At 42.0% G+C, this 15,896-nt stretch overlaps 1 protein-coding gene across 3 annotated transcripts in view; it reads right to left on the bottom strand.

The window, feature by feature from the left end:
• METAP1D (methionyl aminopeptidase type 1D, mitochondrial) overlaps positions 1–15,896 on the bottom strand; it is a 223,975-nt gene that overhangs the window by 170,073 nt on the left and 38,006 nt on the right. The window lies entirely within an intron of this gene.

Below are 15,896 nucleotides of genomic sequence, written 5' to 3'. Positions count from 1 at the left end.
TTGATCACAAATTGGATTTGTTCATCTGTACAAGACTGTCACGCGCACAGCCAATGCTTGAATTGCATTCTTTGCTCGTTAGTAGCTCATGATGCAAAGGGTTTAAAACATAGAATTTTGTATCCCAACAGTAAAACGAGGCTTGTTTCTGGTTAGAAACAATTCAAGGAATGTATCACAGGCATTGCCCAATAGTATTATTTAATTAGTTTGAATATAGAAGCAACATCAATGACTAAATAAGTCCTCATATTTGCACAGCAGATACATTATAATGGCTGCTAATGTCTTTTATTTCTAGAAGATGCACTTTTTGCAAAATAAAAAAAGAGAGACAAAAATGTTCTAAAATAAAAAAAACAAACAAACTATACATTACCAACCTTTTCAGCCTCCGCAGTCATGTACTGTGCCTACTGACATTACTGGCATCATGGCTCGGCAGCACGGAGTTACGTCAGCAGTACAACACAACTATAATGATTGGCTACTGTACAGGCAACAAGACCACCAGGGACCGCTGAGACACTAAAGGGGTTGTTCAGGTTTGGGATTCAAGTCTGCAGTCACTCGATGTGACTGCAGACTTGTGAATCCTCACAGTGCGCACACTGTGTGATGTCAGGACTCTCCAGTGCTGGGAGCAAGGGGTCATATCACTGCAAGTAGGCGATTGGCATTCTTCTGGCCACATTACAACTAGATGTGTCCAGCCTTGCTCAATTCACTAGTATTGAGCAAGGCCGCGCACGCCTAGTCGGCACTAGAAGGCATATATGCAAATCATAAACTTACGGTCACGCGCCTGAAATGGAAACCTAATACTAAACAAAAAAAAGGGAACTGGAATACAAGTTGGTATCAATGCAAATAGTTACATGTTCACACTGGGTTTTGTCGGTTTGTTCGCCTGTGTAAACATGCTCCTATTCTACATGCAAACCAAATTATTCTCCAGTTCATTTTTTTTCGGTTTAGCTTTAGGTTTCTGTGTTTAGTGTAGATAAGGGTGCGGCCTCCCTTACCTTTAAGCTGGATGTAACATTTAAAAAGCTCCTCACTTGCTGTGTGTCCATGTTTGGGACCCGGTCCTGCTCAGCCCTTATTCACACAGGACGTCACTATGACGCAGGGTAAAGTTTTAATATTAGAGGTTAGGACCATCCCGAATTTGGGTACACCTTGACGTTGGTAGGAAAAAAGGTGTTCACTAAGTACCCAATGTTATTATATGCACTTTTGCTTTTAGTTATTTACTTACAGCAGGGTATTTGTTTATTTGGTTTCTATCTTGGGTTTTGAAGGGAGAATCCTGACAGCACACACTGTGCACGCTGTCAGGACTCACAAGTCTGCAGTCACACAGAGTGACTGCAAACTTGAACCCTCAAGCCTGGACAACCCCTTCAACATTGGATCGTTGGGGGATTTTTTTTTTTTTTTTTTTACATAATCTTAGTGGCTCTTTTATTTCAGAAACTGGACAACCCCTTTAAGACTGCCAACAATTGTAATGGCTGTGTCAGGCAATTGAGTTTATTGATCACTGTCTACTATATCTGGGCTTGGAAGAAATACTTGCTGAGATTTGGGTACAAATAATGGCCGTAGCTTTTTCATGAGAAGTTCGGATGGCTTCATGAATGTGAGGAGAGAACGCCATCATAAATCTTGCAATATTACAGAACCATTCTATGCGCCCTAGAGAATAGAAAATGGCCAAGCAATTTATACTGCTACACAAGCCCTGTTATACCACACAGAGTTCTTAAAGACGACAGCAGGGGCTTTTGTACCTCATTCAACAAAGTGGGGGGCGACAGTCATAAAGGTCAACAAAAATAACTTCCAAAACACAATATCTATCGCATATACCGTATATCATCATCCATCTATCTGTCATCTATCCATTTCAGTAAACAAGAGTCATTTTTACTGTTAGATGATGTATAACATAGTAAACTGCACTTCACGTTACATTATTATAAAGCCACGCCATACACATTAGGGTACATTACTGGCGTACAGGGAAGTGGTAAAACATGTCGAGAAAGACAAGCTGAGCAGAATGATATATTACTTTGCTGGAAAAGATTCGGTATAACTTGTATTTTAATCCTTGAAATCCCTGGCGTGTTTACTCATGCGAGTCCAGTGGGCGGTCCTACAAGTGACTGACCGCTAGAATGCCCACCGAACACTGAGTAGGAGCGCCCACAGGACTCGTATTAATACACATTATTAGAGCATGATCAGGTCACTCGGTTAGCACCCGAGCATACTGGGATAACACCTTGTCCGAGCACGTTCGCTCATCACTAGTAGTAACATTAAAAAAATGGAAAATTCTCTAAAAATATGAAATAACTTAGACTTTGTTCACATTACATTTAACCATTCCATCGGGAGGATTTCCTGAAGCACATTTAAAAAACTGGATTAGTGGGGGCAAAATACTTTCGGATCAAATAAATGGACAACAATAAAAAAAACTATTTTATGTCTTGGTAGTAAATTGATAGCAATAGCATAGAAGCATTTTAGAGACCCAGACAGACGGTTTTCTAAAGGAATGGGTCATCAGAAAATTACCTATTAATAATAATAATCTTTATATAGCGCTTACATATTCCGCAGCGCTTTACAGTTTGCACACATTATCATCACTCTCCCCGATGGGGCTAACAATCTAAATTCCCTATTAGTATGTCTTTAGAATGTGGGAGGAAACCCACGCAAACAATGGAAGAACATACAAACTCCTTGCACATGTTGTCCTTGGTGGGATTTGAACCCAGGACTTCAGCGCTGCAAGACCGCAGTGCTATCCACTGAGCCACCGTGCTGCCCGACACCTATTGCTCATTTCTAATTTTTGCTACATGTATTTAAAAAGTGACAATATTCCTCCATATAACAATATAATTTTAGTAAAAAAAATTAGAAAACTAGCAATATTCACAGTGGCCACTAGGGCTTTTCTGATACCTGTGCTTTCAGGAGAAGTTTTCAGCAGGCTTCCTTATCATCAGAGACACGATTACAACGGCAGGTGACACGTCTATAAACAGCTGGTAACATAGAAACCACCAATCATAATAGGTGACGTCACAGCTACACCTCCCTTTACAAAGAAATTTGCACATGCTCTTTAGATGCTTCAATACAAAGGATGGGGTCTGAGTCAGTCTATTGCTACTAATTTACATGTTATTCACAGACAGACAATGGAGAAGGTGGAGAAACTTTTTTTTCCTCCATCTCCAAGAAAACCTGACCACACACTCTGACCACACTCTTTGCATAATCAGACCGTTTTTCTTGGTGTGAAGCTAGAGTAACTGAGAGCAGATATCCTGGAAAAGGCGATTAAAACCAAGTATATGGCACTCCCTTCACCCTCCGGGTGATTTTATGTTTTTACCTCCCCTTTTCTAAGAACCATAACTTTATTTTTCAATCAATATAGCTGTATGAGAGCTTGTTTTTTGCAGGATGACTTGTACTTTTGAATGAAACCATTGATTTTACCACATAGTGTACTGGAAAATCGGGAAAAAAAAACAAGTGTGGCAAAATTGCAAAAAAAAAAAAAAGAAGTACAATTTAACAATTGTTTCTGACCTGGTAATATGATTCTCCAGGTCATTACATGTTTGTAGATACCAAACATGTATAGGATGTTTTTTATTTAAGTGGTGAAAAAAAATCCATAATTTGTATGAAAAAAAGATTTTACGTGTGTCGCCACTTTCCAAAACCTGTAACATTTCTATTTTTTTGGGATCTGGGGCTGTTATTACATTTTATTACAATGTTGACAATGTTGTGGATATTAACAAAAAGGAATTCTTGCGTTTTTACTTTTTTTTCTTGTTATGCTGTTTACTGATCAGACTAATTTATTTTATATTTTGCTAGACTGGATATTTTTGAATGCATCGACACCAAATATATTTGTGCTGTTTGTTTTTTTCAATTGTTTTATTTTTAATGGGGCAAAAGGGAGAGATTTGAAATTGTTTTTTAAAAATATTTTTTAAAACCTTCTTTTTACTGCGTTCAATAGTCCCTTTAGGAGACTTCAAGCTGCGATCTTCCGATCGCCTGTGCTATACATGGCAGTGTTTCTGCACTACTATGTTGGCACAAATCACAATCTCCTATGATCACCGGACAGCAGTTAAAATGGGGACGAGTTGACTCAATCTTTGCACTCTGTGTATTTCTGTGCCACACTCAGCATGGAGAACAGAAAGAGGTGAAGAGAACTGTCTGAGAACTTAAGAACCAAAATTGCTGAAAAATTTTCAACAATCTCAAGCTTACAAGTCCATCTCCATGGGAGACCGACCTTGGGACTGTTGTTCCGATTGAGCAATGGGACATCACCATAAAAAATACGTATAAATCTACCATATCAATGACTTTTCACGAGTCTTATTTCAAACTACTTAGCAGGTGGTATTACACGCCTATCAGACTCTCCCACATTAACCAGGCCCACTCCCCCCATTGTTGGAGAGGATGCGGACAATAGGGGAATCTTTACCACATCTTTTGGTGTTGCCCAAAACTAAAACGTCTGTGGCTCCAGGTTTCTCGTCACATTGACTCCTTTACAGACAATTTTACCCTGACTCTCCAAAAAGCATTGTTTTCTTTGGACTTGGATCAATTACACCCGTCGGTGAGACAGGTAGTTATTCACATCCTTTTGGTAGTTAAAAATAACTTGGCTTACTTTTGGAAGAAGCCTGACCCTCCTAAATTTTTTATTAATGTATGCTTTGTTACAAGGGTTCTCTATTTTTATGACCCTTACCCTTCCTATGTACATTTACCCTTTCCCCCTCCCAGTTTCATAAAAACATTTAAATACAAGTTAATCTCCAGAGATCTTGATGTTTCTTTGTCCACTGTGTGCACCATAACCAACAAGGTTATAACCTATAGCACTGTAGCCAATCTTCCTGGACGAGGATGTCAGAAACAAACTCATGAAAGTTTGCAATGCAGGATAGTGCGGATGGTGGATAACCAGCCCTAATCAAGTGCCAAAGAAATCCAAGCTGTCCTGCAGGCTCAGGGTCCATCAGTGTCAGCGCAAACTATCCATCGATATTTGAATGAAATTAAACGCTATGGCAGGAGACCCAGGAGTTCCCCACTACTGACTCAGAGACATAAAAAAAAGCTAGATTGCAGTTTGTCAAAATGTATGTAAGAAAAAATCCTTTTGGGAAAGCATCTTGTGGACAGATGAGACCAAGATAGAGCTTTTTGATAAAACACATCATTCACTGTTTAACAAAACTGAAATGAGGCCTACAAAGTAAAGAACACAGCACCTACAGTCAAATATGGTGGAGTTCCAAAGATGTTTTGGGGTTGCTTTGCTGCCTCTGGCACTGGGTGCCTTGACTGTGTGCAAGTCATCATATAATCTGAAGATTACCATTGGATTTTGAGTCACAATGTAGTGGCCATTGTCAGACAGCTAGGTTTGCCTCTTAGGTCATCGGTCTTCCAGCAGGACAATGACCCCAAACATACTTCAAGAAGCACTCAGAAATGGATGGAAACAAAGTACTGGAGAGTTCTGAGGTGGCAGCAATGAGCCCAGATCTAAATCCCATTGAACACCTGTGGAGAAATCCTAAAATTGCTCTTAGGAGAAGGCGCCTTCAAATACGAGAGACCTGGAGCAGTTTACAAAAGAAGAGTGCTCCAAAATTCCAGCTGAAAGGTGTAAGAAGATTATTGATGGTTACAGGAAGCAATTGATTGCAGTTATTTATTCCAAAGGGTGAGCAGCCAAATATTAAGTTGAGGGTGCCAACAATTTTATTGGCCCAGTTTTGGAGTTTTGTGTGAAATTATGTCTTATTTTACTTTTTTTTTTTTAAGGGTGCCAATACTTTTGGCCATGACTATTACTATTCCACTGCAAATGGTGATACAGTGGGGAAAAAAAGTATTTAGTCAGCCACCAATTGTGCAAGTTCTCCCACATACAAAGATGAGAGAGGCCTGTAAATGACATCATAGGTAGACCACAACTATGAGAGTCTGTGAGAGCCAGAAGCCTTGCATGTTTTAGGTGACCAAATAGTTATTTTCCACCATAATTTTAAAAATAAATCTTGCCAAATCAGACAAGGTGATTTTCTGGATTTGGTTTCTCAATTTTGACTCTCATAGTTGTGGTCTCCCTATGATGTCAATTACAGGCCTCTCGGAGAACTTGCACAATTGGTGGCTGACTTTGTTTCCCATTGTATCTGCAGCATAATTTGTAAATTTCAAATCTGCAGATCCGGTCAATTTAAAAGGGATTTAAATGGGTTGTTCAGGTTTGGGGTTCAAGTCTGCAGTCACTCCATGTGACTGCAGACTTCTGAATCCTCGCAGCCTGCACAGCGCGCACTGTCAGGATTCTCATGTGCCTGCAATTTACATATGTGCGGTCATGTGCGGATTAGATATGTGCAGCCTCTCTCAAACCAAGTGATTTGAGCGAGGCAGGTCATGTCTAGTTGGAATGTGGCTGGAAATACGAAATTTGCATACTTGCAGCTGCCCGCTCAAGGCACGCTGTGAAGAATCACAAGTCTGCAGTCACCGAGTGCCTGCAGACTGGAGCCCCAAGCCTGGACAACCCCTTTACATTGCCGATTTTCTCCATAATATGTGAATAAGATTCTGGGGAAATCTCATCCACAATTCTGTTAGTGTAACATTCAGAATTTTTGCTGGAACCTTCACAGAGAAAAATCTGCAGTATATACAGCCCATGAGAAGATACCATTAACTGTTGCAAAATATAATATATATATATTTTACATAAAATAAAAAAACATTGTCCATGAGGCTTCTTGTATTCCATGCACACAGCTTTTCTAACACAAAGCAATAGTCCCATGATGACAATTAATGAGTTTCTATCATTGAATTCTGTTGGCGATGCATGAAACTTTCTATTCCAGATGAACGTCAAGAGTTGATGACTGGCGCAACCAACATGGAAAATCAAGGTTTAGAAAGAAACAGTAAATAATGGAGGCATTTCAGGACGATACGTGAAACAGACAATAAGAGGAGGTGAGGCAGATTGAAAAAGCTAAATCGGGAGATTATAAACCTACTTGAAATCAAAATGACTCAATTGATTGTCAAGAGCTGGTGTAAACTCAAGGGTGAAGGGAAGATAAAAGGAAACCCAAAAAGAGGGGTCAGGTAGAGAGCGCATAAAGTAAGAGGAGAGTGAGGGGCGAATTCAGGGAAGAGAAATGCAGGCAAAATGGGATTAAAAGGTCAAGAGAGCAAGTTGTAGGGCTTGATGACAATTGAAGAGCATAGATTTTTAGACTGGCAGGTGAATATAATCTGAAAGCAAGATGTGACTGGGTATAATTGGGCCAGCTTTGTTAAACCGCACCAAGACGCTTCATTGTGTCTATCGCTGAATGAGTAAATCAGGTTCTATTTTCTTCTAATCAAAAGGAAAAAAAAAAAATGGCACATAGACAAGAAAAATATTTTAAAACACAAAACAGCCAATGGGCTGATGAAGATGTATCTCTGCCTGTTATTAAATGAAATGGGAGTGAATAAAAAAAACTGATAAGCACGTGATATTACGTGAGAGAGCAAGAAAAAGTAGCTGAAATTTTTATGATGTAAAGTGTACATCTTAACCATAAATTTAAAGGGGTCATCCTTTCAAAGAAGATCCATTTCTGATAAAAGCCACAGGCACCTGGCAAGTAGATGATTTTATATTGAGGTTGTGGTATCACATGGCTCCCATTGTTATATTCAATGCTCATGTTTTATCTTTTTTTTTTTTTTTACACTGTGTCCCCCATAAAGTTATAAAATAATTTTGGGAGCATTTCAACTTCGCAATCTTTTTTTTCATTACTGCGGATTCCCTCTGTAACTTGGGATGTCAGATTACCTCCAGTTACAGGGAAAATACAGCCTCTTTCATGCACTGTAGAACTGATCTAGGTCTGTTAAGACCGAACAACCCATTTTCCCAGGTACTATTTGCCCCAATTGCATATAGAAGAAATTGTTGATGTGGTCTATGGTATGAATACAAAATCTAGAGCCATAATTGACAGTGAAGTCTCAATACTAGAATCACCCGTAAGAATGTATAGCTAAAATACTATACTCTATTTTGAATTGGTTAGGTATCCACTATGGCCATATGAGGAACTCAAAAAGCATAAAGTGTAAGCTGCAACTTGCTCTGTGCACATACAAATGTGAAAAACTGAGTTTCATCAGTGTTTTGGATCAGATTTCCATCAGTCTTTGGTCCATGTTTCAGTTTTTACGATTAGTGTTCAGTCCGTAATGTGAGGTAGCGCTGTCATTTAAGTAGGGGATCACTCGCTTGGCAGCCACAAAATCAGATCCGGCACAGGTTTTCCATAAACTCAGAACGGTCCATGCGGTTTATTAAACATCATAAACCATGAACAGCAATATATAAATGGCATAGCGTCCATGACAGAGCTTCACTCTGTTAGCAATGTCCAATACGCAGACTTTTCAGCTTCACAGTTATATCTCACCCCGTCAGGGTTCTCTCATGGCTGCTTCTCCATACTGCAGACATTCATTTCCTTCAGGGAACTCTCGGGCACTTGCAGCCATTAAACACAGCGTCCACACGTGCCGTCAGGCAGGAAGCCCCATCTCAGCGGGACCTTCCACACTGGACCAAGCAGGTCCCAGCATTCACCCCCATGTGACCTACACTGGCTACATTATATGGTCCATAGCCACGCCCACCGGGTCACATGACTGACCTCATCACAGGTCCTTCAAGCCTTTACACACTCTTTACAATAGTGCTTTAAACACACCCCCTGGGTGGGTTTGTAGGTAACCAGGCCCGCCCATCTCTCTAGTTACCTGGAGACTTCTCCCTTACACATTGAAACAACACCTCAGCAGTATCACTGCTGATCAACACATAAGTCTCCATCCCAAAGCCACCCACTTTGAGATACATAACGGCCATTCAGTATTCTGCCATTCATCCTTTCTCCTGGGACATCCACACAGCGCCCCCTAGCGGACTCAGTGGTTACTACACCACAGTAAGTACATTTTTTTTACAATCAGTGTTTGGTTCGTGTGTCCATTTTTACCATTAATGTTTGTTTTTCTCGTATGCGACCCCCCGCAAAAAAAAGTAATACAGAATTCTCAGCTTTGCAGTGAAAAGCAAACACTGGGATGCAAGTACGATGCCATCAGCAAGCTGTCCTGAGTTTTTAACAAACCCATTAACTTATATGGTTTAGCTATATCTGTGACTAGAATAAAAAATGGACACGTCCTGGCTTTTATTTTTTGCAGACACTCATTCTGTAAAAAGAAGGACATGTAAACAGCTCTATAGATTCCTGTACAAAGAGAAAAAAAAATCACGATAGGACAAGTACATGTGTGAAAGGGTGGCCTTGGTCCTTTTTACACAGCAACGAGTGCTATGTAGCATGAGGATTAGTGATCTTTACTAGTGATGATCAAACGTGCTTTTATAAGGTGTTATCTGAGCATGCTCCGGTGCTAACTGAGTGTCTTCGGTGTACTCGAAAAATATGTTCGAGTCCCCACACCTGCAAGACTCATGGCTGTAGACGGCAACAACACATGCAGGAATTGCCTAACAATCTTTGCCTGTGTTGCAGCTGTCTCCCAGCCATGAGACATGCAGGCGCGGGGAGTCGAACATATTTTTTGAGCACATTGAAGACACTTGGTTAGCACCCGAGCATGCTTGGCTAACACATTATTGGAGCACTTTTCGTTCATCACTAACCATTATATTTTCATCTGCACATGCAAACTATATGGGGATGAATTGTCGCTACTTTTATTGTTCGTCCCCATGTAGTTTCATATCCTCGGCAGTACATCTCTGTTTACTTAGAACATCAACAATTATTTTTTGCTATGCATTAAGGTTACAATCAGTTGACCAAAAAGCGTTTGCTCGATTCTTTGCTAATTGCTTGGCATGTTTGCGCAGGACATTGATTGATAATGACTGTATTAAAGGGAATCTGTCACCTCATTTTTTGGCCTATAAGCTGCGGCCACCACCATCAGGGGCTTATCTACAGCATTCTGTAATGCTGTAGATAAGCCCCCGATGTAACCAGAAAGATAAGAATAACAAGTTAGATTATACTCATCGGAGGGTGTTGTCCGATGCGGTGGGTGTCGTCCGGTCCAGCGCCTCCCATCTTCTAGCGATGACGTCCTCCTTCTTACTTCTGCCATGGCTCCTGCACAGGCGTACATTATCTGCCCTGTTGAGGGCAGAGCAGAGTACTGCAGTGCGCAGGCGCTGGACCTCTCTGACCTTTCCCGGCACCTGCGCACTGCAGTGCTCTGCCCTCAACAGGGCAGATAATGTACGCCTGTGCAGGAGCCGCGGCAGAAGTAAGAAGGAGGACGTCATCGCTAGAAGATGGGAGGCGCCGGACCAGACCGCAACACCCATCGGACCGGACCCCGGGGTGAGTATAATCTAACTTGTTTTTTTTATCTTTCAGGTTACATTGAAGGCTTATCTACAGCATTACAGAATGCTGTAGATAAGCCCCTGATGGCGGTGGCCGCATCTCATAGGCCAAAAATGAGGTGACAGATTCCCTTTAATATCCAGTTGTCCTATCATCTGTCCGCGTAAAAGAGGATTTACTTATTCTTCCCCTTTTGTCCGGTGCGTCGCTTTAACTAGCGTATAGAAACTGCTCCCGGTCTTAACGTTTTGTCTCTTACCCAGAGCAGAATATGTGACCCGTGACAATGACAAGGTGCTTATATGCAGTATCTAAAATAATACATGCTGGTTTGTTTTCGGAGGTATCTATTTATTTTGCATGAAGCTGGAATTAAGAAATGCGATAACTCCTTATTAAACTCGTAAGCAGTTAATTACTTTAGCAAAGAACATAAACTGTTCCTATGCTTAATAAACAAGAGGTTACATTGTATTATCACATGTCATTGCCTCGCAGTTCATTAGTGACTGTTTCACAAACACGATCTTCAGATTTATATTTTGTTACTGCCTGACAATCACATTAGCATAGCTTAATAAATTATCCTATGATTACAGCTGATGTCCTCCACCTTACTTTATAATCTAAGAGTACAGCATTGGTTGGGAGATCACAGAATTGTCGGCGTACAATGAAATCATGTTTTTCATTATGTAAATTTGCTGTGGAGTTTTGACATGATTAAAATGGGTCAAAAGTATTCTCTTTATTAATCATTTAGGCAGCCAGAAAAGAAAGAGAAGGAAGAAAGTAAGGCGCGATTCTCAGAATGTAAGAAAATGTTTCCTAATTAGCGATTGAGATCACCAACGCAAAGTAAATCGACCGTTATATCTGCACAACAAAAACAATTTGCATGTAAATTGGTATCTATTAGAAGGAATGGAGAAGAAGACTATGGAGAGGAGGTGACGGCCTATTGTACAGTACAAGGCAATGATCGGACAGATCGTAGCGGACAAGTTGTGGAGAAGATTCTGTTATGATTGAGTCACCGTAGGAGGCAAAAATAGAAATACTAGCTAAGTCCAGAAAACCAGAGAAGTTGGCAACTATCAGATTGCAGACTCCTGAACCTATCAACACAACTAGCAGTAGCCGTGGGGGGTTCCTACGATGACCTAGACCCCTCGATCACAGCCAGAGAGATACATAGGCCTAAAGAAGGAAAGGGGAAATCTAACTACCCCAGAGCAGACCCCAAAGCAATAGGCAGCCCCCCACATATAATGACGGTGAAGCAAGATGAAAACACTTACACAGACAAAGACAGGCTGAGCAAAGACGGGGCCCAAAAACTACCTAGATAGGAATGGATAGGAAGGCTGCTGTCTGCAATCTGCCAAAACCCTATCAGAGACAACAGCCAACAAGCTGATATAAAAATGGCCCTGAAGCAACAAAGCTTCAAAAACTAAATCAGCACTCAGGAACTTTCAGAAGACAGAGCTAACGGAACACTGCACACTCCAGCAGGGAGTGGCAGAATCCAAAAGCAAGAAAAACAAAAACAAATCTTAAATGCAAAAAGGCAAAACAGAAAACTTAGCTTTAGGAGAGCAGGAATCAGACTGGTGTCCAAGAGTCCACAGAGAAATCACCCGCAGGGCAGAAAGGGCGTAGGCTGCCTTAAATCCAGTCAGTGACTCCACTCAGCCAATCGTCTTCATTAGTCCCAGGTGCCTGATAATCAGGCTCACTACCTTCCTTCACTAGAATAGGGAGTTCACCAGGCCTCAGTGACGGAGGGGAAAATGAACTCACAACAGTACCCCCCCTTGTGGAGGGGTCACCGAACCCTCAACAACGCTACCAGGGCGATCAGGGTGAGCCCGATGAAAGGCACGCACCAATCTTTTGGCATGAATATCAGAGGCAGAGACCCAGGAATTATCCTCCTGACCATAACCCTTCCACTTAACCAAATACTGGAGTCTCCGTCTAGCCAGACGGGAATCCAGAATTTTCTCTACCTCATATTCCAAGTTACCTTCAACCAATACAGGGTCCGGAGGTGCCACCTCAGGCACAACTGGCTCAACAAACCTCTTCAACAAGGACTTATGGAACACATTATGGATCTTAAATGTGACAGGAAGAGCCAAACGAAAAGAGACCGGATTAATAATCTCCAAAATCTTGTAAGGTCCAATAAATCTAGGCTTAAACTTAGGAGAAGCCACCTTCATAGCAATATTTTTTGATGATAACCACACCATATCACCAATCTTAAACTGGGGACCAATGGTCCTATGTCGATTGGAAAACCGCTGGGCCTTTTCCTGGGAGAGAGATAACTTATCCACCACTTGGTCCCAGATCTGGTGCATTCTCTCCACCACAGTGTCAACACCTAGGCAGGCAGAGGGCTCCACCTGCCCTGAAGAAAATCGAGGATGAAACCCAAAGTTACAAAAAAAAGGTGACATCAAAGTGGCAGAACTAGCTCTATTATTTAAAGCAAATTCGGCCAAGGGCAAAAATGAAACCCAATCATCCTGATCAGCGGAAATAAAACATCTCAAATACGACTCCAAGGTCTGGTTTGTTCTCTCTGTCTGCCCATTGGTCTGAGGGTGAAAAGCAGAGGAGAAGGACAACTGAATTCCCAACTTGGAACAGAACGTCCTCCAAAATTTAGACACAAATTGAACTCCTCTGTCAGATACAATGTTCTCAGGAATCCCGTGCAAGCGAACCACCTGTTGCAAAAACAGGGGCACCAACTCAGAGGAAGATGGCAACTTAGGGAGTGGTACAAGATGAACCATCTTAGAGAACCTATCACAAATCACCCAAATAACAGTCATTCTTTGAGAGACCGGCATATCAGAGATGAAATCCATTGAAATATGGGTCCATGGCCTCCTGGGGACCGGCAAAGGCATCAACAACCCACTAGAGCGAGAACAAGATTTAGACCGGGAGCAAGTCCCACAGGACTGCACAAAATTCCTGACATCATGAGACAAGGTGGGCCACCAAAAAGAGCGACTCACCAGATCTCTAGTACCAAAAATACCCGGATGACCAGCCAATGCAGAGCAATGAACTTCAGACATCACTCTCTTCTTCCACTGGTCAGGATCATACAACTTTCCACTGGGGCAACGCTCAGGTTTGTCCTCCTGGAACTCTTGCAGAGCAAGTCTCAAATCGGGCGAGATGGCAGAAAGAACTACCTCTTCGCCTAAGATGGTAGCAGGCTTGGTCAACACAGGAGAATCAGCAAAGAAACTCCTAGAGAGGGCGTCTGCCTTGACATTCTTAGTTCCAGGAAGGAAAGAGACCACAAAATCAAAACGTGTAAAAAACAAGGCCCACCTAGCCTGTCTAGGGTTCAAGTGTTTAGCCGACTCTAGGTAAATCAAATTTTTGTGGTCAGTGAGGACCACAACTTGATGTTTGGCTCCCTCCAACCAATGTCTCCACTCCTCAAATGCCCATTTCATGGCCAACAGTTCCCGATTCCCCACATCATAGTTACGTTCAGATGAAGAGAACTTTCGGGAAAAGAAAGCACAGGGATTCATTTTAGATGTTACCGGATCCTTTTGGGACAACACTGCTCCTGCACCAATCTCAGAAGCATCCACCTCTACCTGAAACGGGAGTGAGACATCAGGTTGCCGCAGAACCGGGGCGGAGGTAAATCTACGCTTCAGCTCCTGAAAGGAAGCAACCGCCTCCGGAGACCAATTCAACACATCCGCACCCTTCCTGGTCAGGTCAGTCAATGGTTTGGCAATACTAGAAAATTTTGCTATAAATTTCCGATAAAAATTAGCAAAACCCAAAAACTTCTGGAGGGCCTTCAAAGAAGTGGGCTGAACCCAATCATAAATGGCCTGTACCTTGGCCGGGTCCATTTCAATAGTTGACGGAGACAAAATAAATCCCAAAAAAGAAATCCTCTGTACTCCAAAAAGGCATTTTGATCCTTTGACATACAGAGAATTCTCTCTCAAGATCCGGAACACAGTCCGAATATGTTCCACATGAGCATCCCAATCCTTGGAGAAGATCAAAATATCGTCCAGATAGATAATCAAAAATGTATCGACAAAGTCTCAGAAAATATCGTTCATGAAGCACTGGAAGACAGAAGGGGCATTAGTGAGCCCAAAAGGCATCACCAGGTACTCAAAATGTCCCTCCGGAGTATTAAATGCCGTCTTCCATTCATCCCCCTGCTTAATGCGGATATGATTATACGCCCCCCTGAGGTCAAACTTGGTAAACCAGCAAGCACCTCTGACTCTAGAGAATAGATCCGAAATCAGGGGTAACGGATACTGATATTTAATAGTAATTTTATTGAGGGCACGATAATCAATACAAGGCCTTAAAGAACCATCCTTCTTGGCCACAAAAAAAAAAACGGCACCTAAGGGTGAAGAGGATGGTCTAATATGACCCTTCTCCAACGCCTCCTTAATATAGGACCACATAGCCTCGTGCTCGGGTACAGATAAATTGAAGAGCCGACCCTTGGGAAATTTACACCCCGGGCTTAGTTCAATTGCACAGTCATAACTCCTATGAGGAGGCAAGGACGCAGACTCATTCTCACTAAATACATCATAGAAGTCCGCCAAATAGTCAGGAACCTCATGCGACTGAGGAGAGGTGGAAAAAACCGGAGCCTCACTAAAGGTACACCGGCAACCCCAACTCACCACAGACACAAACTTCCAATCCAAAACTGGATTATGAATCTGCAACCAGGGAAACCCCAGAACAACGGCATCATGCAGACCATGCAACACCAAAAATCTGCAATTTTCTTGGTGGTCTGGGGCGACCCGCATGACCAACTGGGTCCAAAACTGAGGTTTATTTTTAGCCAGAGGGGTAGCATCAATCCCCCTCAAAGGGATAGGCGTCTGCAGAGGTGTCAACGGAAATCCATAACGTTTAGCAAAATCCAAGTCCATTTGGTTTAGCGCTGCTCCCGAATCCACAAAAGCCTTGGCGGAAAATGTGGACAGGGAACAGATCAGAGTAATCGCCAAAAGAAACTTAGGCTGAACCCCACCAACAGAAAACGTGTGTGCAAAGCGTTTCTCACGTTTAGGACAAACAGAAATAATATGTGAGGCATCTTCACAGAAAAAACACAGCTTATTGCGCCTTCTGAATTCCTGACGTTGCGCCTTAGACAAAACTCTATCACATTGCATAGGTTCAGACGTCTGTTCAACCGGTGGCAACACCTCTCGTGTAATCCTTCGTTCACGTAAACGCCGATCAACCTGAATAGCTAAAGACATAGAATCGTCCAGACCAGAGGGA

This window comes from Dendrobates tinctorius, unplaced genomic scaffold (assembly GCF_039654945.1).
Source record: "Dendrobates tinctorius isolate UK_male_01 unplaced genomic scaffold, ASM3965494v1 ptg000143l, whole genome shotgun sequence".
NCBI lineage: Eukaryota > Metazoa > Chordata > Amphibia > Anura > Dendrobatidae > Dendrobates > Dendrobates tinctorius.
Note: the sequence above shows the minus strand (reverse complement) of the source record. Positions and strands in the feature narration are given on the sequence as shown.